The following is a 25610-nucleotide window of genomic DNA, read 5'->3' as shown; positions in this document are numbered from 1 at the left end:
AGGACTGGGTCCTCTATGGTTTACTCAAATGTGAACTTCCTGTAGAAGTATTATTCCCAAGGATCCAACCTCCATAAAAGAGAGCAAGGATCATTTAAAAGAGTTTGGCAAAATACAATGAAAAGTTAGATTTTTTTTTTTAACCATATCCAGGCTGTCACTCAGAAAAATGTTCTTTGACACCTTTCCTATTTCAGTAAAAACACCTGAAGGAGGTTTTCACATCCCTCTGAACAGATTCTAATGCATAAATTCACATCACATCTCCAGGGCCAGATTTAGTGATAATTTGACTCAAACTAATATGTACGTAAAGGGATTTTGCAAATTTATAATTTCCAAGGGGCACATCTGTTAATATTCTATTATAATTTCTTAACTCCATTTCTTTCATTAAGGAGCTAATTTTGTTCCCAAGTGGATCATTAGCTTTTACCCATTTTGATTAATTTAATTCATATTACCAATAGCTACCTAAGGCTTTATGAACTGGATGGGAACTTTTAGCTCTTGTTTTAACCCAGTCTCTCACCATGAGAAATCTTGTCAACTCTAATTGCATTTAGAGGAATTTAAATTCACTTCTTCTGACATTATTTCTGAAGCTATAGTAAGTGAAGTGTGTATTGCACTCCTCACAATGAGCTTTTTACATCTTCACAGGATCTCTGCAGGAGTTTCATCCAGTTTATCTGTCGCTCACAAAGCGCCTGATCCCAGGAGACACTGAGCACCCTCAACTCCCACTGAGACCAAAATGGGCATCTCTTAGGTCAGGTCTACCCTACAGAGTAATATCGGTATTGAAAAATACACACCCTTGAGCGACACAGTTATACCGACCTAGCCCCCGGTGTAGACAGCACTATGTTGACCGGAGGCTTTGTTCCACTCCATCCTGTGGAGGTGGATTAATTATGCTGATGAGATAAGCTCTCCCATTGGTGTAGTAGCAGTTTATGCTATTTAGCCTCATCATCTCATTCACAACAAATCAGACTAGATTCCCTTATATCCTAGTACCAAATTATGTCTGCTTCAGCACAGATGTGCAAGGGAGGAAGAAGATGCAGGAGGTCCCCTTTTTTTCCATTGAAGCTTCCATTATTTGGCTGTCTATAAGCCACTGAATGCAAGGGGTTGAAGGACTCTAGTTCTGCTGGCAGCATTGGAGAGACCAGAAGGAGCATGTCTGGGCAAGGTGGAGGTTTGGCCTTGGCACACTGGACGGTGCTGGGAGGCCACCACTTGGGGAGAGGAGAGAAGAAGGGGGAAACACATCCTGCACCTTTACCAAAGGAGGAGCAGCACAAGCGAACGAGTCAGCACAGAGTGCCTGGATGGCTTTTTGCCTATTCCTAACTTCTGCAGCCACAACCAGGCAAGCAAAGGAGCTCTCCCACCCCCTACAGGGTAGCTTAAACACTAGGACCCTTAATATGACCCTAAATATTTTTTCTTTGTCCTGCCATCTTCTGCCAATAAGTTTTCTTTAAATCCTGAGAAGAGACGTCCCACCTTGCTTGCTATGTGCAAAACTAGAGTCTCTCCAAGGTCTCAAGGTTACATTGTGATATGCATTTCGTTACCCTGATTTGCAGACAGCGCTGAGCAGCAGGACATGTAGCCGTGCATTGCAGCTGGGAACGTGCCTCCCAGCCCAGGTAGACAGTTGTGCGCTACCTTCACTCGAACGAACGGGCTAAAAGTAGCTGTGTGGACATAGTGGCTGCAGCAGGGATTCGGGCTAGCCACCTGAGCTCAAAAGTAGTGGGGCAGGTGGCTTGAGAACCTGAGCTGCTGCCCATTTTGCAATGTCCACACTGCTATTTTTAGCTCAGCTTGAGCTAGTGCGAGTCTGTCTACCTGGGCAGGTAGGCTCACTCCCAGCTGCAGTGTAGCAATACCCAGAAGCCCTGATTCTGAGCTTATTGGAAGCCCTGTGTCTACAGGGCAATAGCAATTTTCATATTAAACAATTTAACCTCCCTAGCCTATAAATCTTTGCTGACCATCTCAGTACATGGCTCCATTCAAACATTTTATCTAATGTTCTGTCTAAAATCTTCCCTTCATTTTCCAGCATAAGCCCCCAGTGAATCATTAATTTAACGAGATAAAAATCTCTAGCTAAACAATTATTCTTATAATAAAGTTCCCATGTTCCACTAGGGTACCTCTCCAGGGTATCTATTAAACCAAAATGGTCCCACACAATCATTTACATCTAAAGAATTCAATTCATTTCTGACTCCCTCCAGGCACTTGTCTTATAGTGATCTAATAAGGAGCAGTTTTGGCTGTTGAACAATAGTCTACAAAGGGTCCATGGGAACTTTGAACACCAACCCCCAACATTTCCTGGGAAGCTGTATTGCAGCATCTCTCACGCATCCCTTTTGAAAATGAAACCTTTCAAAGCATTTGGCAATGAATGCGTTATTCTCTAAGAAAAGTCTATATACATTTTCTAAATAAATGGCCTGCTCTAGGTTACAAAAATATTACATAGCTTAGAAAAACATTAACCGTCTTAATTATTCCTAATAATATCTATAACCTCAGTAATATTCATAGAACCACTGAAACTGAAGCTGGAAAAGACCTATAAAATCATCTACTCTGCATAATGCTAGTGCAGGAGTGTAGATTGCTTTTTCTAGTGCTCTGTCTTATCCAGATTTAAATTACCTGTGAAATTCCCATTGACGCAAAACTCTCTTGCTATAATGTATTTAGATTCCCTAGCAGATACTGTCTGTTGGTTTTTTTCATAGACTTAAAACTAGAGAAGTAGGGATAATAAAATACTAGCTTCCTAGGTTGTATCAATTCCATAACTGCGTTTATACAGATATCATCCACTTAACTGCACTCATGAGACATCAGAGGCCTTTTGTATAATGGGAAAATAAATTTAACATGATACATCATGTTAGAAAAGTCTTACCTACTGTGATGGAATGCACCCCTGTATTCACCCCCTACACACTATTGTAATAATCTCTGTACAAGATATGACATAATTTGCTGATCAGTAATATCATGATAAAATGTGTGTAGCAGAATTATTTATTAAATTTCTCCCTTATGGTGTTAAAAATGCATGTTCAGACTCGCATAGCACCAAATTGGTCAAACAGACCTGTCTTGAACAAAGGAGTGTGTGTTTGCCTTAATTTGCATTTAATCGGTAAACAGAGTCATCAAGCAGGAAGGGGGAAGAGAGGAAACAAAAGAAAACCTGCATGTGAGCATACACAGATGAAAAAACTCAGAAGGGAACATTCTTTCACACAGACCCTTTGTCCCCTGGTTCTCTGCTGGAAAGGTTTATTTAAGAGGGGGACTGAAGCTATAAACAGAGGAGGGGCAAACACCCCAAGACACGCCTCCTCTCTCTCTCCCTGTCCTTCTGACTCGTTGACCTGAGAAGACAAAAGAAGCAGCTGTTGGACTCTGGAGGAGGGGTCTTGACCTAGAGGTTTGTCAGTAATGCTGTTGAAAGCATGGGGTGAGAAACTTTGCTTCAAATCTAATATTGTTTGTTAAGTTAGACCAGCGGTGGGCAACCTGTGGCCTACAGGCGCATGCGGCCCATCAGGGTAATCTGATTGTGGGCCGTGAGACATTTTGCTGACATTGACCATCTGCAGGCACAGCCCCCCGCAGTTCCCTGTGGCCGCGATTCTCTGTTTATGGCCAATGGAAGCTGCGGGAAGCGGTGTGCCGCAGAGACATGCTGGCTGCCGCTTCCCACAGCTCCCATTGGCCAGGAACAGCGAACCGCGACCACTGGGAGCTGCGGGGGGCCGTGCCTTCAGACGATCAAAGTCAGCAAAATGTCTTCCGGACCGCAATCAGATTACCTGATGGGCTGCATGTGGCCCGCGGGCCGCAGGTTGCCCGCCACTAAGTTAGACACTGGAAAGCATTTCATCTTTATTTTTCTTGTATCCATTTCTCACTCTTATGCCTCATTGCTTGTACTCCCTTAAAATCTCTCTCTTTGTAGTTAATAAACTTGTTTTATTGTTTTATCTAATCCAAGGTATTTGAGTTAAAATGTCTGGGAAACTCTATGTATGCAATGTAGTTATAGCATTTTGCTTTGCTGCTTGGGGTACCTTACCACACCTGAAGAAAAGCTCTACGTGGCTCAAAAGCATGTCTCTCTCCCCAGCAGAAGTTGGTCCAATAAAAGATTACCTCACTCACATTGTCTCTATGGGTAATTCTATTTAAGATAATAAGTTAGTGTATATTATTCCCTTAAAGGAACAACGGACTTAATATATTTGGACTGTTCAAGAAGGGGTGGGAAGTACAAGACATACATTTTGGGGGGATAATCCAGGACTGGGAGTATGTTGGGGTCACCATGCAGAAGTAACCAGGGCTGGTAAAAGCCAGAGTGTAACCTGTGTGTGGCTGGCAGGTTGTAGTTACACACACACACTCCAGGTATGGCTTGCATGCTGGAAGTCTGTTTGTGAGTGGCCCAGGTGGAAGCTACTGCAGCAAGGCATTGTAAGGCACCCAAGGTTGGAGGGTGAGGAGACACAGCCCCTGACTGGTCTGGATTGCACCCCAGCATGTCACACCTACCTGATGTTAAACACAACTTAGTATAGACAGGGACAAGTCATGTTTTAAAATGCATTAGCTAATTGTAGTTAAGTCTAAGATCCCACCCTCTTGCCTTCAGGGTTAATCATGACCCGCTAACACATTCTTAAAAATGACTGTCCTTGTGCATGCTAGTTTCCTAGTGCATGTTTCATCTTAGTTAATACGTTTTCTAATATGATGCATTTTCCCAGTGCAGAAAAGGCCAGGGTGAGAGCATCAGACCTTCTCCAAAGTCAAAGGCTACACATGAGCTAAAAAGAATCTCCTTGGGATCCTAGATGTCCCTTTCCTCAAAGACAGAAAAAGGAAGTCAGGGAGAGTCTCTGAAACCTGTGGGAGAGATGAAGCTAGAAGGGTTCCATTTGTAAACTGAAATTAGGTTTTGGGAGAGCAGAAAGCTTTACTGCCATAGGGCACTGTGAGGCTCTGGGAGACGACAATTCTGGCATAGAGCTGAGGAATTTAAAGGATGGATGAGGTGTCTCCTAGTAGATAATTCTTTCTATTCTACACTGTGTGTCTTTAAGGTTAGCAACTTTCGCTGCTGTTGCTGGGACTATATTTCAAGCTAGAGGCAGACCTTGTAAGAATATTTAAATAAATCAATATATGAGGTTTGTCCAAGGTTACGTGTTTGTTAAAGTTTTATTGATTATGCTATTGGTTGTAAATTATGTAACTCAATAAAGCTGTGGACTCTTTCCAATAAAAGACAAGGAGGTTATTCAGTTAACTGGAGTCTTAATGCAAACAAATGTAATGATATGGCACATTATAAGACCACAGTCCAGAGTCTGACAAATCCAATTCATCATGGAAATGACCAGAACTAGGTTATGTCATCACTGAATGAATTAGGCAGGAGGGGGCTGCTTAAAAAGTGGAAAGCCCTACTTACACACAAATAACTTGGTCATAAAATGGAGCAATAAAAGTGAATCGGGATAATAGGACTCTCCGAGCAATTCAGTAGATTAGTAGTATGTTTTGCATGTAATTGTCATGTCTATGTTTTACAATGTAGATATTTTCTACTCTATTTTATTATTTATACTGTTTTGTCAAGCACTGAGAGATCCTTCAAGATGAAAAGTGCTTATATATAAATCATTAGTATTAAAAAAGAATTCAGAACATATGGAAAATGTAGATGACAATTTTTTCTTTGCATAAGCCACAGAAGGAGCCAGCATTAGAGCCAAAGAAGGGGCGTGTGAGTTCCTGGCTCCCTGGCTTGCACTCAAACTACTAGCTTGCATTTCTCTGGGGCAGTGGTCATCAAATGGTAGATTGCAATCGACCGGTCGATCCTGGAACCTCTGAGAGTCGATCGTGCTCTCCGGCTGCTAAAAGTCCAGCAGCACAGTGGGGCTAAGGCAGGCTCCCTGCCTGACCTGGCCCCATACTTGCTCCCGGAAGTGGACAGCATGCTTCTGCTGCCCCTGGGGAGGGCGGGGGAAGGGGTCTTTGTGCGCTTCTCCTGCCTACAAGCACCGCCCCTGCAGCTCCCATTGGCAGGGAATGGGGAACTGTGGCCAATGGGAGCTGTGGGGCGGTGCCTGCAGGGAGGGGCAGCGCACAAAGCCACGTCCCCTCCCTCCCCAGGGGCTGCAGGGTATGCTGGCCACATCCAGGAGCGGCGTGGGGCCAAGGCAGGGAGGGAGCTGCCTTTGCCCTGCTGCCCCACCGACTGGGGAGCCGCCCAAGGTAAGTGCCGCTAGGCAGGAGCCTGCACCCCAGCCCCCAGCCCTGAGCACCCTCCCGGAGCCAGCACCCTATACCTCCTGCACCCCAAACCCCCACCCCCAAGCCCCCTCCTGGAGCCAGCACCCTGTACCCCCTCCTGCACCCTAATACTCTGCCCCATCCCAGACCCCCCTCCTGCACCCAAACTCCCTCCCAGAGCTTGCACCCCTCACTCCCTCCTGCCCCCAAACTTTTTGCCCCAGCCTCAGCCCAGAGCCCGCTCCTACACTCTGAATCCCTCAGCCCCATCCTGCAGCCCCTCCCACATCCCAACCCCTGCACCAGGCCGGAGAAAGTGAGTGAGGGTGGAGGAGAGCGAGCAACAGGGAGTGGGGATGGAGTGAGTGGGGCAGAGCCTCAGGGAAGGGAAGGGGTAAATCCTAGGTTGCCCTTAAATTCAAAAAGTGATCCTGTGCATAAAAAGGTTGGAGACCACTGCTCTGGGGTACTCGTTTTCCTCTCAAAACCAAATATTTGCTGATTTATTTTCTTAAAAAACCCAAACTCTTAGAACTGATTTAGAAAGAGATTAAATTGTGACTTTCAAAGTAAATAAGGATTAACTCTCCACAAAACAATGCTTGAAAAGCAGGAGGAGGTGTGTGTTTGTTTCTACTTTCACTTATAGTACCAGAGAGGAATGATATTACAATAAGAACATAAGAATGGCCATACTATTAGACCAATGGTCCATCTAGTTCTGTATTCTGTCTTTCGACAGCGGCCAGGTGCCAGGTGCTTCAGGGGGAATGAACAGAACAGCAAATATCAAGTGATCCATTCCCTGTCGTCCAATCCTAGCATCTGGCAGTCAGAGGTTTAGGCACATCCAGAGCATGGGGTTGCATCCCTGACCATCTTAGCTAATAACTGCTGATGGAGCTATCCTCCATGAACTTACCTAATTCTTTTTTGATCCTAGTTATACTTTGGCCTTCGCAGCATCCCTTGGCAATGAGTTCCACAGGTTGACTCTGTGTTGTGTGAAGAAGTACTTTCTTCTGTTTGTATTAAACCTGCTGCTTATTAATTTCATTGGGTAATCCAATGGTCTTGTGTTATGTGAATGGATAAATATTGGCATGGGATATACTCTGTCGAGTAAGGGTTGCAAGACTGGGCCCAACGTATAATTATTTTATCTTAACATGCTCTAATATGTGGGCCCTTTTCATGATGAAGATAAGAGTAACTGAAAGTAAGTGTTATATAACAAAGGCTTGCAAGGCATTCTCTCTGACAGCTTTAAGAGAATGCTGCTTCACTTTTATTTAACACAGAACAGAAAGAAAGGAAAAGCCAAAGACTTTCTGCAGAACAATATGACAGTCTAACCCAGAAGTGGGCAAACTACGGCCCGCGGGCCACATCCGGCCCACAGGACCCTCATGCCCGGTTCTTGAGCTCCCGGCTGAGGAGGCTACCCCCGGCCCCTTCCCTGCTGTGCCCTCTCCTCTGCAGCCTCAGCTCGCCATGCTGCCAGCGCTCTGGGCGGCGGGTCTGCAAGCTCCTGCTGGGCAGAGCCATTGCAAGAGCCGCCGGCCTGCCCCAGTGCTCTAGACTGCACGGCGGCGTGGCTGGCTCCGGCCGGGCGGCACGGCTGCCAGTCCTGGTACTCTGAGCGGCATGGTAAGGGGGTGGGGAGCAGGGGGGCTTGATAAGGGGCAGGGAGTTCCAGGGGGCAGTCAAGGGGTGGTTCTGGGGGGGTCAGGGGATGGGGAACAGGGGGGTTGGATAGGCATGGGAGTCTCGGGGGGCATGGCAGGGGGCAGGGATGCGGATAGGGGTCAGGGGTGGTGGTTTGGGGCAGGGGGTCCTGGGAGGAGGCTGTCAGGGGACAAGGAGCAGGGGGGTTGGATGGGTTGGGGGTTCTCAGGGGGGTAGTCAGGGGGTGGGGTGGGGGTGGGGGGCCAGGCTGTTTGGGGAGGCACTGCCTTCCCTACCAGGCCCTCCATACAGTTTCGGAACCCTGATGTGGCCCTTGGGCCAAAAGGTTTGCCCACCCCTAATCTAACCTGTTTAGAAGCCAGCGCACATTCCAGTCAGCACTGCTCTGATCTAGACAAACTAATTAAACAGGGGTGTTGACTAATCCATTAGTATCCTCTCTCAGCTGTTCCCAGGAACTTCTAGCCATTAAGAACACAGCAGGCACCTGGTGTGCTAATTAACTTGTGTAATACACACAGGCATTCTGAAGTGTGATTCTGCTCTGAAAATGTCTCTCTCTATATTGGGCACTTTCTAACTTGGCTGCTGTGTTCCCTGCATTAATTGAGAGTCCTAGCCGTTGATTTTACTGACCAAAGTAAGTGTTTATTGCTTTTCACTCCTCTTAGCCCTAAAGAGCCAATACAGACTCTAGAAGAGATGGAATTTGTTCTGGTTCACATACTGTCAACAGAATTGTTAACTAATAGTACAGTAACAAATTGTTTGTTTCCCCCTGACTGCCTGTATGAAGGGACTGCCCCTTGGGAATTTGACCTATCCTACAACGTATTGAGTGTCTATCTCTGCAGCTCTGTTCCTCTTTCTTCTTACCCCATGGATAGTGCAACCCAGGGCTGGATATCTGCAGCTGGGTAGAGAGTGGACTGGGAGAAGGGGAAACTACTGGTGGCAGAGCAAGGAGGAATATGCATCCTCCCTTAAGACTGGAAAGCTGATCTGGAGGTACTGAGACACTATGAACCTGGCATCCCCCCTGTGCTACATTTACCAAATCATTTTTCATTGTACAGCTTCACTTTAAGTCCCAGATTTTCAAAAGTGACTAATAATTTTGTATGCCTACATTTTTGAGTCTCCAAGTTCTTTGGGGGCAGGGATCATCTTTTCTGTTTGTGTGTGTAATTAATATATATGCCTAGCCCAATGGGGCCCCATCCTCTCAGTGCTTCTAAGCATATTAAAATGTAAAATAAACAATTAGGGATCTAGTTTTTTCTGAGACTGCTGAATATCCATCTTCGAAACATCAGATACCCTGAAGGTGTCCAAAGTTAAGCAACTGAGATCACTGCACATGTTTTCAATTTAGGCCTAAATCTTTTAGTTGACTGATTAAAATATTACCTAAAACAGATATGTGGCAGATGAGTTTGCTTTATTCAATTTTTGTCCAGTCTGATATTGACTATTACTAACAATCTTGCAGAAATTCAAAGGTGAGAGTGAGATTCTGCTCACAGTTATACTTGTGGGAAGTATTGGTAACTGAGAAAAAACTGGCCCTCTGAGTTTAAAGCTGAGTTAATCCTGTAAAAAGAGACATTGGTACCACGGAAGCCAGTGGAAGTTTTGCCTGCAAGACTGGCCCCAGACTCTGTGTATACATACATACACATTATGGATTTTTATTAACATATCGTGTATCAGCCAAGGTTCAAAACCTTTCCCCACAAAATAGTCTCAAACCCTTCCTCCCATCCACTAATGGCTCCATTGTAGTCCTTTCCCAGAAAAACCCTGAAAGGATAGTTAAACTGTGGAGAGCAAACCAACTTAACAACTTCAACCTGAAGCTCTTGAAAGCTCCAGTCAGACTCCTTGCTGAAAACACTCTCGCTCTGAGTAGATCCATAATGTAGAAATAGATTGGCTCCATAGTAACGTGGGATTGATCTCATAATACATTGTGAATGTCCCATCTCTTTTTAAAGTTAGCTTGAGTGTGGCAGTGACTATTTAAAGATTCTTTCTGAAGAAATAGCGCTTGATGAAGTATTAAACTGGTAATCCACTGGAGTGCACAAAATGAGCTCCAAATGATCTGACCCCCATGAAAGTGAGTTATTTTGACCTGGCCATTAGCCCTGGTATGTGAGCAAAGGAAGACGACGAGAGTTATTGTAAATAGGAAGCTTAAGGCCTGAACCAGCTCCCATTAAAGTGAATGACTGGCAAAATGCTTATTGACTTCAATGGGAGAAGGCTCTAACCCTTCATTTGTCCAGTCTTTGAGCTGAATTTGATGTAGAACATTAATAATGATCTTACAGAAATATAAAGGTCACACGTTTAAAACTCTTAGTTATGTCTGTACAAAGGGATGTTTCTATTGGCAGCTGTGCCTCCTGCATTGCCATTACCCCTGATTGTTCCATCTCTGTTGCCAATTTACCCAGGCCACTGGCCTTCCTCCTCCTTCTCTTTGCCTTCTTTAACTTTACCAGGCAAGCTGGGGGGCGGGGGGGAAGATGGAGGGGAGAGGAAAGGAAATCAGAGCGGGGGGGAAACTGGCATGCTGAATGAGTATGTAACTAACCTAAGGAAACTTCACCTTCTTATTTACTACCCTTGTCCTTCTATCTCTTCTCTCCCCCCCAGTCTTTTTTGCCTTATAACTTGTAATGTTTATGTCTGAGGTTGTGGTCTGATCCTGCAGACACTTAATGTCATGCCAGCAGCTGCTTCTGGGAATAATCCCATTTTATTTTTATTGCATTTGCATAAACGTTCAAGTCAAGCGTGTTAATCCAAACGTCTTAACCCCTCAATAGCTGAGGGAAGGGAATTGTGCATGGCCATGAGGGAACCAGGCTGCCCTTGCCGATGGATGCAGCTGGCAAGTATATGATCTACATCTTCTAATTGGCCACAGTGGCAAAGCGGTGGAGGTGAGTCATGAAGGCCCCACTTACATTGATTTGCAGCATATCTGGTCACTCTACATCTGAAGTAATGGAGCAGTGCCCACAGAAGGTGTGGAAAGTCAAAACTAGGGGAATGGACAATTGTATTTCTCATGAGATAGGCATTGGCTATGTCTGAAGCTTGTTCTTGCCCACATAGTTTGCCATCTGGAGGTGCAATCAAGATTCTTTAAAGGAGTTGCCCAAACGGGGCACCATGAGTGGTCAACCGGTAGATGAGACACATCTTTAACTAGGGGTAGATGTGGCATGGCTTACACTTGAAGGATCAGATTTTGCAAGGTGACTTGCAAGGTGTCAGAAGGGGCAATATTCCCATTGAAACCAAACAGTAAGTGTTTGCAGGATCAGAATCTTCCTAAACAATCAAGGTTGGGACTATGTTTTTTATGTGTTCAATAAGCCACAAAGAACCCTTTGAACATTACATTAAAAAAATGTAATTTCAATAAACAATACTTACCCTCATCACTGGAAAATGAGTATCATGTCTGGCTCCATTTTATTTTATTAGGATGTTTTCTTCTTCCCCCACCCCCTTTTTTTGTTTTAATTACAAGTATGTTAAATTGGATGCCTTACCTTATTTGTGCAAGTGTTCTGCCAGAGACATCAGATTCATACTAATTTACAAAATGTTCCATATTATCAAATGTAATTGAAAAACAAAAGACTGAAAAAAAACAAGAACTGAAATGAATTTCTTGAGGAGTTTAACATTTAAATTCCCATCAAGAAGATACTGCTGTGGAAGGTAGGCAGTTTTAATTCTCTATGCGACCTTTTAAAATCAGTCTATTTAAAATGCTTTCAGCAACTCAAGACCCAGTTTTCTTTCCTTAATACACTTTTTTTTTTTTTAAACTAGTGCTTACTACCCGACATCGGGTCACTCTCTTTCACAGAGATTTGAATAGTTGGTGGTGGTGGTTGTTTTATGTTATCATAACACCCAGATACATCTATCGAGTGCTAGGTTCTGTACAGACATGTAACAAAGATGACAGTCAGGCCCTACCCCAGAATGCTCACAGTCTGCATGATAAGATGCAAAAGTTGGACAGTACAAATAAATGGGGGAGGAGGGGGAAATTTGGGAGGGTGAATTAACAATAAAGCAAATGGAGTTTCACAGAAAAGGAGACATTATTTGTGGCATTCTCTTAAGGGCAAGAGTAAAAAGGGTGTTCCCATACTGCAGCCATGATTTCTGGATCTCTGCTGCAGAGAGAAGTTTCTTGTTACTAGCCCCAGAGCACCTGGGAATTGCTCTTGTGGGTGTGGGGGTAGATGTTAGTACACATTTGGTTTGTTTCTGGCTAGCTCTTAAACACGTCCCAGTTTTGTCTACATGCTATTTCATCAAAATATAGCCATGTTTTAAACCAAAAGCTAGGCAACATTTCTCTCTAGTTAAGTCCATTATTCCCTGTCACAGAACTTTGATCTCACAGACCAGTCTCTTTATATTAAGTAACAAGGCATCATTTGGTTCACATTTCATCCATTCCTTATCACATTTACATTCAGGCAATTGCCTCCATATGCTCTTTTGTAAAAGAAAAATCCAGCTGCAGTGCAGGCATGCTTACATTTATGGATGGAGTGATTATGTCAAATGTTGATGCATTTTTGTTTTCAGTGTGACTGACCTTAAAAGACTGCTTTACTTGGGGAGTTTTATAATACATTTTTAAAAATTTACAAAAATTGCTCCCAACTAAAATGGTTTTAAATGTGCTAATTTAATAGATACAAAGATTTAACACTTGCAGTACCATTAGATATACTGAAAAGTATTCTTTGAGCGAGGCACTTTGTGTGGTCAAATGTGTTAGTGTTGAAAATTGATTAGGTTTCAGTGCCATGGGACATACCCATGCATACTTCAGGCACGACAGCTTGTCTGTGTTCAGATGTATTTTAGTATTTCTGCGAATGGAATAAAACAATACTTTCTGTTACCTAGGAGTTTCAGTATAGCAAAGGGGCTGGAGCACCCACAGAGGAAGGAGAAGGGAAAAAAAAAGGTGGTCAGCATGCACTGGCAGCCCTCTTTTCCCCCCCTCCTCCCTCTGCCCCTGCCCCTGCAGATCAGCTCCTCCCCCTGCCTCCAAGCACCTGCTGCAAATCAGCTGTTCAGCAGCATGCAGGAGGTGCTGGGCAGGAGCGAGGGCAGGGCGCACTTGGGGGAGGGAGAGGAACGGGGTGGGGGCAGGGATGGGGGCTTGAGGGAAGGGGTGAAGTGGGGGTCAAGCACCCCCCAGCAACTCATAAGTACAGCAGTATGCAATATAGCAGGGAAGCAAACCAAGCTTTATTTGTTTGCGAAGGGGTTTGTAGGAAGGGAAACTGTCATGGACTCCAACGCAAATTGAGAAGACAGAGAAAATAGTGATGTGCAGATATTAATGTAAGAACATAATTATTTTGCATTAAGCTGATTGGTTGGAGAAGGGGCTGTTGAGAACAGAGGAGGGGTGTTGTGGAAATACTAGTATGATATGCGCTGAAGAGGTAATGCAGACTTGTGTTCTTTATGCTGTATAAAGATTAGGGTCTCTATATGCCAACAATTGTTGTCTGTGCAATTGACATAATTTTGTCTAATGTTAATGGAAATGTTCTAGCACAATTTACCAAAGCCATTTACAGTTGTTAAGATGGAGTAAAATGGAAAGAAATTGTGAGAAGACAAACCCAGGAGGTTTGATATCTGTGTAGGTGACAGGAAATGTATTTAAGTGTGGAGTTTCTTATTCTGGGCCTGTTGAGGTTTTGCCAAATTCTTTTGTTTAGAAAGTACAGTACAGCAAATGTTGCAAGAACATTTTAGAGAAGATGCTTTTTAACTGCTCCCTTTTTCCACTGGATGGTTGAGATCCAGCCTTAGGCTTCACTGGACTTTATCATATTCTGTATGTTTGCACAGCGCCCAGCACTATGGGGCCCCAACCTAGTTTGCCTTTAGGTGCTGCTCCAAGATAAGTGTGTAAGAATAATATAGTATTCAAAGCTTTCAATTCTGCCATGGCACCAACCTGCCTCCATCGTACTTATATGGCTAATGTATTTATCCTCACCGCATCCCAGTGCGGTAGGAAAGTGCTATTACCCCCATTTTACAAATGGGAAACTGAGGCCCAGAGAGACTATGAGCTAGGGGTGTAATTCCCAGCTCACATACTCTTGCTAGCTCTCATCTGACAGGAACAGTAGTAGTGTAGCCACAGTAGCACAGGCAGGACTGGTTTCTGCTAGCAGCCCTGCATAGATACCCGTGGGTTTCAGGCAAGTTTGCAGTCAGGGTGGCTAGCCCCTGCCAGTACGGCCACACTACTGTTTTTAGTATGCTAGCTCAAGTGAGAGCTAGCCCAGCTATGTCTACATGAGTTGGGAATCACACCCTTGCCTTGTAGATTAGAAATAGCCTATGTGATTTGCCAAACGTCCGACAAGAAGTCTGTAATAGAGCAGGGAACTGAACCCTGCTCTCCTGAGCCCTAGGCAAGCACCATAACCGCTGAACCATTCTTTCTTGCACCTGTAGGATGACTGGCCAGAGCACATGCCCACCACATGCAGATTATTCCTGAAAGGAACCATTACCTGGTCACGTGGTGTCACTGACCATGAAACACACTGATCACAATCCCTGATCCCTGCATTAGAATGCCTAGGAAGGAGTACTGCGGAAGAAGATCTGGGGTTCATAGTGGATCAAAAGCTAAATATGAGTCACCTGTGTAACTCTGTTGCAAAAGAAGCAAACATCATTCTGGGATGTATTAGCAGGAGTGTTGTAAGCAAGACACGAGAAGTCATTCTTCCGCTCTACTCTGTGCTCATGCCTCAGCTGAAGTATTGTATCCAGTTCTGGGCACCACAGTTCAGGAAAGATGTGGACAAATTAGAGAGAGTCCAGAGAAGAGCAACAAAAATGATTAAAGGCCTGGAAAACTTGACCTATGAGGGAAGATTGAAAAAAATTGGGTTTGTTTAGTCTGGAGAAGAGAACGCTGAGAGGGGACTTGATAGCAGTTTTCAAGTACATAAAAGGTTGCTACAAGGAGGAGGGAGAAAAATTGTTCTCCTTAACCTCTGAGAATAGAGCAAGAAGCAATGGGCTTAAATTGCAGCAAGGGAGGTTTAGGTTGGACATTAGGAAAAACTTCCTAACTGTCAGGGTGGTTAAGCACTGGAATAAATTGCCTAGGGAGATTGTGGAATCTCCAACATTGGAGATTAAGAGCAGGTTAGCCAAACACCTGTCAGGAGTGGTCTAGATTGGGGTTGGCAACCTTTGGCACGCAGCCCATCAGGGTAATCTGCTGGCGGGCTACGAGACATTTTGTTAGCCTGGCAGCCAGGCCCGAGCTGCTTCCCACAGCTCCCAGTGGCTGGGAACGGCAAACCGCAGCCACTGGGAGCTGCAGGGGGCTGTGTCTGCGGATTGTCAATGTAAACAAAATGTCTTGCGGCTCGCCAGCAGATTACCCTGATAGGCCACGTGCCGACGGTTGCCGACCCCTGGTCTAGATAATACTCAGTCCTGCTATGAGTCCAGGGAACTGGATTAGATGTCCTTTCAAGGTCCCTTCCAGTCCTATGATTCTATGCCCTTCCAGTTCCTATCACTCTGAGGGTTTGGTGGCAAACCAGAATCAGGGAAAAAATTCTGGCCCCTGCTTCTCTTTGGCTTGCAGTGTGTGCATCCTGGTAAGGGCATCAGCCAGCCAATGCTTGTCCCAAAATTATTCTAAGATGTATACTCTGCGGCTTATCACAGAATGTTATGTGATTACATAGGGTTTATTTCTGTTAAACATCCTGGCTGTCAAATACACCTGTGGTGTAACGCCATTGAAATTGGTGCATAATAATGACTTCTCTGATGTCAAAGCTTTGTATTTATGCAGTCGCTCACACTATCTGTGAGTAAAGGCAGCAAAATTCATTTTAAACCAAATTACAATATAATAGAATTTGATTTTATGCAGCACATTCCATACTAAAAGTATCTCAGATTATATTGTCGTGTACCTAAGGCCGAAACCATAGGTTTTGTAACAAATTTAGGTTTAATTTATTACACTAAATATGAATACAAATGTGTGTTAAAATGTATACGGAAATTAACTGAAAATTACGGTTTTAAGGAATTACGAAACGTTCTTCTGCACTGCTGGAAAAGCAAACGCCAGAACATTTTGCTAGTGCTTCAGAACCAGGAAATAAAATTGACGAGTCTAATTTCACTGTCCAAGTCTTGGGAAATTCACAAGTAATATAAGTTCCTAAAATGATGAAAAGTATATTGTATTACAAATTGTGCCGTAATTTTGGTGGTGGTGGTATTAACAGTTATATATATTTTAATTTAAATCTGAGTTTTTAAAAATCTATGCTATCCCTTTAAATACTGGTGGTGTGCTGACAGTGTAGGCCCCTAATGGGAAACCTGTAACACATAATGCTAACTGTATTGTGCAATGAGCAGGACACCTGTTCCTCTGTGAAGCCATTGAAATCAATGGGGCCCATGCAGGGGCCCATCTGTATGGAGCTCATTGGTACATCAGGACCTTAACCATCCCGTGGCCCATGTTTGGTTTTGGATATCAATGGAAGAGGAGCCAGTAGTTAGCAGCTTATGCAGCATAGTACATGATGCACTTAATTTCCATTTTAAATCATGTGGACTAGCTGTGAGGAAGCTGTGTAAGGACAGCTCCTATATGATGAGATCACAGGCCCAGAGAGAGGGGATAAAAAAGTTGTCCAAGTGAGCAGATTACTGTCTGTCTTGGAATCACAGGAGTATATGTGAAGGGACAAGAAGGGACTAAGAGCATGGTACTAGAAGAAGAACCTGGGATGAAATAAAGTGGAATGGGAGCAAACAGTAGGGTGGCCAACTTTCTAGTCGCACAAAACCGAACACCCTAGCCCCGCCCCTGCTCACTACATTCCCCTCACCCCTCCCCCCCCCAGTGGCTTGCTGTCCCCCACACTCACTCACTTTCACTGGGCTGGGGTAAGGGGTTGTGGTGTGGGAGGGGGTGCAGTCTCTGGGGTGGGACCAGAAATGAGGGGTTCAGGGTGTGGGAGGGGATGAGGGCTCTGGCTGAGGGTGCAGTCTCTGGGTGTGGGGCTGTGGATAAGGGGTTTGGGTTGCAGGAGGAGGCACCAGGCTAGGGGGTGGGGCCAAGGGATTTGGAGTGTGGGAGGGGGCTGTGGGTTGAGGCAGGGGGTGGGGTGCAGGAGGGGGTGAGAGCTTTGGGGTGGGGCCAGAGATGAGGGGTTCAGGGTGTGGGAGGCAGTTCTGGGCTGGGCCAGGGGGTTGGGGTGCAGGCTCTGGACTGGTGGTGCAGGCTCTGGGGTGGGGCCAGGGATGAGGGGTTTGGGGTGCAGGAGGGGGCTCTGGGTTTGGGGGGCTCAGGGCTGGGGCAGGAGCTTGGGGTTGGGGCATGGGCTTACCTTGGGCAGCTCCCAGTCAGTGGAGCAGGGTGGGGAGCTAAGACTGGCTGCCTACCTGTCCTGGCACTGCATTGCTTGCACCTCAGAAACAGCCAGCAGGTCTGGCTCCTAGGCGGGGGACCAGGAGGCGCCACATGCTGTTCTCACCCACAGGCATCGCCCTATCTAGCTTCCATTGGCCGGTTTCCAGTCAATGGGAGTGCGGAGCTAGAGTTCAGGGCGGGGATAGCGCATAGAGCCCTGTGGCCCCACCGCCTAGGAGCCGAACCTGCTGGCCGTTTCTGGGGCTCAGCGCAGTGCCAGCCAGGACAGATAGGGACTAGCCTGCCTTAGCGCCACAGCACCGCCGAACGGACATTTAACAGTCCAGTTGGCAGTGCTGACCGAAGCCGCCAGGGTCCCTTTTTGACCGGGTGTTCCGGTCAAAAAACAGACACTTGGTCATCCTAGCAACCAGTAAGAGGCACTTGTGTAGAATTTAATAGACAATGATGTCCTTTCTGCAGACTTTTCCAATTTGTTAAATTCTATAGGACAAACTATATTCTTGCTGTAGAATTTTATAGACTAGTACAAAATTTATAGAAAGGGTTTCATTCTGTATTAATTTCTGTAGGGTCATTAAACGAAGTTCTGTAGAACCCTCTTAAATGTTTATAGCACCCTGTTGGTGGTATCCCTGTTCAGTCTATCAGATTCCCCCATAAGGGGAGGGAAATAGAGTGAGGAGAGAAGGAAACAAGTCACATAGGACTAGACCTAAAAAAGCACTTAGGCACCTACCTGTCACTTTAGGCTCCTAAATCCCAGAATCAGGCCCCACAGGGATTCACAAAACCCCAGCTCAGCTGCCTCCAAACCTGTAAGCCCTTAAACTTGCTCAGCACCTACAATTCTTCAGTAAAAGTTCTCTCTGTGCCTATGTTTCTACCTCTGTGCATATGTGCTGTACCCCACATTACGTGTCTGGATGCCTAAGCCCCAGAGCAATGCATGAACCAGGGGGAAACAGGCGTTCCTCTGACTATTTCACCAGTGGGGCCAGTCCAGTAAGTGGACTCAGAGCTTGCTTACCAGATCAGGCCCTGTCTGCAAACCCACACTAACCAGCCCTGGGGGTGGGGAATATAACCACTGTGCTATGGGATATTCTACAGTGGGGCTCCCTCAGTCTTTTCTGTTGAAGCAGTTCCACTGTGGAAAAATAATTTAAAAATTCATTGTAGCTGGGAGGCTGGGTCTCCCACCTGAGTGCTCTAACCAGCAGGCTACAGATTCATTCTTAGGCTTCCACTCCCTCTCTCTGGCCCAGTGAGTCTTTCATTATTTAGACACAATGGAACAGCTTCAATAGAAGAGACAGTGGAAGCCCCATATCCGAATATCCTATAGCTCAGTAGTCAGATCACTCTTCAAATCCCTTCCCCCTAGGCAGTGGGGGTACTTGGTCCAGAGTTCACCCACATCCCAGGTGAGTACTCTAGCATCTGGGCTAACAGTTACAAGGGAGCGCCCGCTCCTCCTCTCTGCACACCACCTTGCTACAACGGGTGCCTCACATCAAGAGAGGGTTTGCAGCTGAGAATCCCAAACAGAGGAAGGCACCTCCCTGCAGCCCACATCTCGCTGCTGAACCCCCTGAATGGTGTGGGGCTTAGGACATTCCCTTTGCCTTGGCATCTCCCATTAGCTAGTTTAGATGGGGAACTGCCTAGCATGCTGTCTTTTGTGAATCCCATTCTCAGCTTCCTATCTCTCCCCAGTCATTGTATAGGGAGCTTAGGTGCCTAACGCAGGCTTTGTGAATCACAGTGATTTTCTAGGTGCCTAAAAATTAGGCATGGTGATGCTCAGTATTGTCACACCTACATTCTTTTGTGAATATAGCCCATAGAGCTGTGTGTTCCAGGTAAACACTCAAAGGTGTGCCAAACCAGAGTAGTGTTGATGGCGATGTTGCATTAACAGGCCAAAGGATTGTTGCAGACAAAGGGGACAGACATTTTTGTATTCTGAAATTGCTCATACCACCTTAGATATCTGTGCAACTCTAATCCTTTGGTCAGGATACTAACATTGTGCCTCAACTCCTTTAAAGATGCCATTGGATGTTTACCTTCTACCTGGACCACCAATAGACGTGGGCAAAAAGGACATTAGTTTTATATCAAAGAGACGGCCCTTGTATCAGAGCAATGCTTCCTTAGGCACAGTGGTGCCTTAGGTTACAGTATCAGCAATGTGTACATGCTCAGTCCCTGGAAGTTAAGCCCATTACTTTCTACTCCAGAGGCAAGTGATCCCTATTGACACATACAGACACCTCTGCTATGTGGAAGCCTAGAAAAGTAGATAAACAATAACACTGCCATTGAAATGTTTTGTAAGGCAACAATCCAGTTCCCAAGCATAGGAGCTATAAAGCCAAGTAGTTTCTCCCAGTGTGGGACAACAATCATTGACTTTTTTACAGTGTGATGGCTCTTTTTGCATTGTTGCACTTCAAGTATTTTAAAAATATCCACTTAAAGATAAGTTTCTCTCTCTGAGTGCAAGATGGCAGTACAAGACAAGAGTGTACTGGTGCAATGGGCTTATCCTGTGTGACCTTGGGCAAGTCACTTTGGGGCAGATCCTCAAAGGGGGTTAGGTGCCTAACTTCCATTGAAATCAATGGCCTAAATACTTTTGAGGATCTGGACCTTTGTCCCCAAGCACTTCAGTATAAAGTGCTTTCAGATCTATAGATGGAAGGAGCTACATACATGCAAAACATTACCTTTATTAAACATCATGATAAAAGTATTTCAGAAACAGGAAAACGAGTGTTTCAATCTATGGACTCCTACTTCAAAGACATAGATGGCAACTAACAGAAATGCTATAGATCAGGAAAAGCTAGGAGAGGTAGCTGTGATGTTGTCACTGCTGTATGAATCATCTGGCTAAGAGGTCAGCCCAATAGCCAGGGAATAGTCAGGTTTGCTCTAAACTAGACTGTATTTATTGAGCTGGTTAATGATCTTTTCTTAGCAATGGATAAGGATTAAGTGTCCAGGTTGATTTCATTAGATCTGTCATCTGTCTTTGATGCCATTGACCACAAGATTTTGTCGAGACACATTTGTTCATTACTGGCTGAGGGTGGATGACTCTCGGGTGGTTCTATTCATTCTTGGTTGGGAAGTCTCAAAGGGTGGTTTTGAGCAATTGTTCTTCCACCATGAAGTCAGTTATGCCACTCTTGTGGTCAGTATATATCTAAAGACACTAGGACAGTTAGCGAGCGGCAGCGTATTCAGCAGGCTGATGACATACAGATTCATGTGGTGCAGTAGAATAAATATAAGTAACGCGGTGTCATGAAGACATTATGGAGAATAAATGAGTGTGAACTGGCTCAGTCGTAATCAGAGAAGACCAAAATAGTGAAGGGGAGTGGTCAGAAGTGGGGGCAATTTCTGCATTTATTTCTGGCTAGAAGGGTGTCACCTTTTCTCTACTATGTGGACCTTGTGACTGTCATCCATACATTTTGTCAGTACAAACTAGGCTACTGTCATGAGCTCTAAATCAGACTGGGCAGGGACGCTGCCCTGACGGCTTGGGAAACCGAACCTAATGCAGCTCCCTACTTGCTGAGTGGTGTGTCCTGCAGAAAGTAACTAACACTACTGCTCAGGCAGATGCTGGCTTCCAGCAAGTTTCCTGACTGAGTCCAAGGTGCTGGTCTGAACCTTTGAAGCCCTAAATGGGGCTTACCTGAAAGACTGTCTCCCCATGCTTAGGGTCACCCTTAGGATTTATGGGGCCCTACACAGTATTATTAAACTGGTGCCCCATGCTCCACTGAAGGCAGTCCCCAGCCGGCGCTGCTGACCCCAATGTGTCAAGGGGGCACTGCCACCCCCCCCGCTTGGGGACCCCCAGAACCTGCCCCCATTGCTGACACGCACCAAGCTTCGTACGCAGCTAGGGTGACCAGATGTCCCAATTTTATAGGGACAGTCCCGATTTTTGGGTTGTTTTCTTATATAGGCTCCTATTACCCCCCCACACACACACCTCCTGACCTTATTTTTCACATTTGCTGTCTGGTCACCCTATACTCAGCAGACACCGTGGCAGTGGCTCAAGGCAGGCTTCGCCCTGTCACATGGGGGCTGCATCTTGCCAAATCCCATGGCCCTCCTGCAGCCCCTAGCTCACCACGAGCATTTTGACAGGAAGTACCAAGCAGTAATAACAATAATACAAGTGTTTGTGTGTGAGAGAGACTGTGTGTTGGGGGACTATGTGACAGAGTATGTGTTGCGGAGTGTGAGACTGTGTGTGTGTGAGACAACCTGTACTGGGGGAATGTGACTCATGAGAGGCAGAGTGTATGTGGGTGTGTGAGCATGTGTTAGAGAAATATGAGAGACAGTGAGTGTACTGGTTTCAGAGTAGCAGCCATGTTAGTCTGTATCCGCAAAAAGAAAAGGAGTACTTGTGGCACCTTAGAGACTAACCAATTTATTTGAGCATAAGCTTTCATGGGCTACAGCTCACTTCATCGGATGGTCTCTTCCTCCCCTCACGCTCAGCTCGGCGCCACCCCCGCCTCTCCCTGACTCATGTGGAAGTTTTGCTCCTCCTGTCCTGGCCACGGCCTGGCCCCCGCCAGAGACTGAGTGGCGCAGGCAGGCAGGCAGGGTCCAGGGAGAGACTCCGCTCCAGACAGTGGTGGGCCGGACCACTGCACCGCCAGTAACCGGCCACGCTGCTCTGGGCTCCCCGGGGCTGGGGCAGCAGAGCCAGAGGCTGGGACCCTCGGCCGGCTGGCTGAGGAGCGAGCGAGGGGGCGGGGAGAAGCTTGCAGGCCCCGCATAGGGGAGGGGCTGGAGAAAAGAGGATTCCAGCCATGGCCAGCGAGGGGAATGGTGCCCAAAATTTTCGGGTGCCCTACTGCACTGTGTACTGCGTATCCCAAAGGACGGCCCTGCCCATGCTGTAATGCCACTATTACAATCAGCAGAGGCACTTGAGCTGGAGCTCCCTTGCTACAGTGAGGGGTATTCCTTGACAGTGCTTCCAAAAATCTTGATTTCTTAACCTTCCAGTCATTCTGTATAGCGCATCTTTCCTTGAAAACCCGTAAGGAAGTTGGGGGCTCATAAGTGGAAGGTTTGATGCTGACAGATCAGGTGGGATCTGGGGATCTGGCTGGGTAGATTGGAAATCTGAATGAAAACTTTGTGTTGGTAAATTCTAGATTTCCCCCCCGGACCCTCCTCCGGCATCTACATTTTTTGGAGTTGGCTTGAGCGGTGGATAGAAGCCAGACAATTTGAAATAATTAACTATAACCATTACTGATTAGTCAAGATTTGCAATATAATAAATGCATGGATAATTCATCCATTGCAATATATTAATATTTTCTAGTAAAGGGTGGAAAGACTTCATGTCCACTCAAATGAGGTGTAGACATACTACTAGTAATAATGCCTAGATCTTAAATACCACTAACAGGGCCACTACTTGCATGGATCTACGCGAACCCCACCACACTCGTTCTCTTGATGATTCTGTCAGGATTTCCTAGAGAATCAGCTGCACTCTACACGCTGCTTTACATGCAAGTAATACCAACTGTAGTCAGCACGAAAGGAGAATCATGAACACCACTTGGCAGCTAAGTAAAGGAGGAACTGATTGTCAAATATTTTGTTTTACAATGTATTTGTTTGTAAGTCTTTAAACCTGCACATATACTCTGTTAATAACTTGGGATTTTGCACAGCTTTTTGTATTTACTTTTAAAAAATGCACGTCAATGTATATTGAAATACGTAGCAGCTCACAGCATCTATAACATAGTGTAAAGGTGTAGTCCTCACTTACAGAGGTGAGGAAAATCTATTTCAACCCCCAAAGGACAGACTTACTGGTGCAGAAGGTCACTAAATACTGGCAATTGTGCCGTGGGCTTGGAACAAGATCCTGTCTCTACTGCACCACTGCTCTTCTATATGAGGGAATGTAAGAGAACTCGTACACCAGTGAAAGAATTACATTTCTCACACTATCCATAGTGCTCATATATTGTGAAAGATAGGGGAAAGAAGAAAGGAAAACAGCCCATGTATGTATAGCAAGCCAAATTCTTCCTCAGTATCATCCAGAGTTACACCAGGTCTGAATTTGGTTCATGATGTTGAATACAAATATGCTTTTGGCTATTACTCAGGAGAAATTGGTCAAGAATAGTTCAGCCTTTACTGAAAATATTAATGTTGCAATACTGCCAAGGGTCATTGTCAGCCTGGGTTATCTGCTGCATAAGTGCTGGTCACACAAATCAGGCTTAGCTAAGGGCTATAATTCATGCACTCAGCATTTCAGAAATTATTTCTTATATCTTCCTCTACTTGCCATTTTGCAAATTCATTTAGTTTCAGTGAGTGTATAACTATTGTAATCTCTTGCTGGAGCCATTTCTTTGTCTGGTACAGTGTTTCCCTGTACATCAGATTTGATCAAAGCTGAACAAGCTCCATTTATATATACACTTTGTATGTGAAATGGAAAAAAAATTAAAATTGCCACCTATGGATGCATTCCATTCAGCCTCAGATAACCCAATGGAAAAATACAGACCACCGTTTACAGAAAAAATATTAACAAGGATGTGCTTGTGGTTAAGGCAGACATTGGAGAGTCAGGAAATATGGTTTCTCATCCTGGTTCTGACACAGATTCCTTAAGTACCCATGGGCAAGTTACTTAATTTCCATGTGCTTCAGTTTCCTATCTGTAGAGTGGGGATTATATAATTTCCCTACTTCACATGGGTGTTGAGATTAAATGCATTAATGTTTATAAAACACTTTGAGATCTTCTGGTGGAAGGCACAATAAGTGCAGTGTAGCTATATGCATAGAGTACTATACCTCAGGTTTTCAGAGTTGTTAGTCTGTATCAGCAAAAACAATGAGGAGTCCTTGTGGCACCTTAGAGACTGACAAATTTAAGCTTTCGTGGGCTAGAACCCACTTCATCAGATGAATGGAGTAGAAAATACAGTAGCAGGGGGGGGTGTGTGTGTAAATACTTACGTCTGGCTATATACATATAGCCAGACATAAGTAAGTGTGTGTGTGTGTGTTTATACACACACACACACACACATATATAGTACATGAAAAGATGGGAGTTGCCTTACCGGCGGGGGGGTTTCAGTCTAACGAGACAATTCAATTAACAGTAGAATAAAGCAACTCCTATCTTTTCAGGATCTCAGTCCTTTAACCTTCTGAAATTCATACACCGAATACTATTTAGATGACTGTGAGAGGGACTTTTGAATCGGATCTTAAAATATCTTTCATTTCTGAGTCTTATTACCGTCTTTGGTCATACATTTTGGTTGTGATTCTGCCTGGCCCTCAAGTCTTAATAGCTTAGCAAGTTTTAGGCTCCTAGACTGATCTTCTGTTTTATTATTGTTGTATTGGCATCCTGGGCTGATTGATGGCAGGAGTCAATAGTGAAGGAGAGATGAAGGTCAGGTGGGGACTGACTGTGAAGGACCTTTGAAGTGAACACAAGCGGCTTATTTTGTTACGGTGGAGGGATCCACAACTAGTGGAGAGATGCAAAGAGACAGGTGACATGGCCAAAGGAACAGACTCAGAAAACGAGCTTTGCAGCAGCATTCTGAATGGATACGAACAGGGCAAGATAGCATTTGTCAAAGCCAGAGAGAAGAGTGTGGCAGTATCAAGAGATATTGAAAGCCTGAGAATTTTAGCCCTGTGGATAGCTAGGAATGGTTGTTTCTTAGCGGTCATATGTACAAAGAATCAGCATGATTAGATACAGCCTGGATGTGAGGATCTAGAGAGAGGTCTGAGTGGAAGATGATGTCCAGGTTACAAGCTGAGCGGGAGGCAGGATGGCAGCGTTGTTGACAGTGCTCAAGAAAGGAAGTAGCGGAGAGGACTTGGTGGGGGAAAGATTAGGAGCTCTGTTTTAGCCATGTTTAGCTTGAGCTGATGGCTAGACATCCATGAGGAGATGTCAGAGAGACAACCTGAGATTTTAGAGGCA

The 25610-nt window shown here is 45.2% G+C and overlaps 1 non-coding gene across 3 annotated transcripts in view; it reads left to right on the top strand.

The window, feature by feature from the left end:
• The window catches only part of LOC140906961 (uncharacterized), a 167685-nt gene that overhangs the window by 137410 nt on the left and 4665 nt on the right, over positions 1–25610 (top strand). For 2 of the 3 annotated variants that reach the window (XR_013635346.1, XR_012157315.2), the window contains one exon: positions 3202–3600. The exons of the other annotated variant lie outside the window; for it this stretch is intronic. This is a non-coding gene — a transcript (uncharacterized LOC140906961). Of the gene's footprint in view, positions 1–3201; positions 3601–25610 lie in introns of those variants that run through there. 3 annotated transcript variants of the gene reach the window in all.

Source organism: Lepidochelys kempii, chromosome 2 (genome assembly GCF_965140285.1).
Source record: "Lepidochelys kempii isolate rLepKem1 chromosome 2, rLepKem1.hap1, whole genome shotgun sequence".
NCBI lineage: Eukaryota > Metazoa > Chordata > Testudines > Cheloniidae > Lepidochelys > Lepidochelys kempii.
Note: the sequence above shows the minus strand (reverse complement) of the source record. Positions and strands in the feature narration are given on the sequence as shown.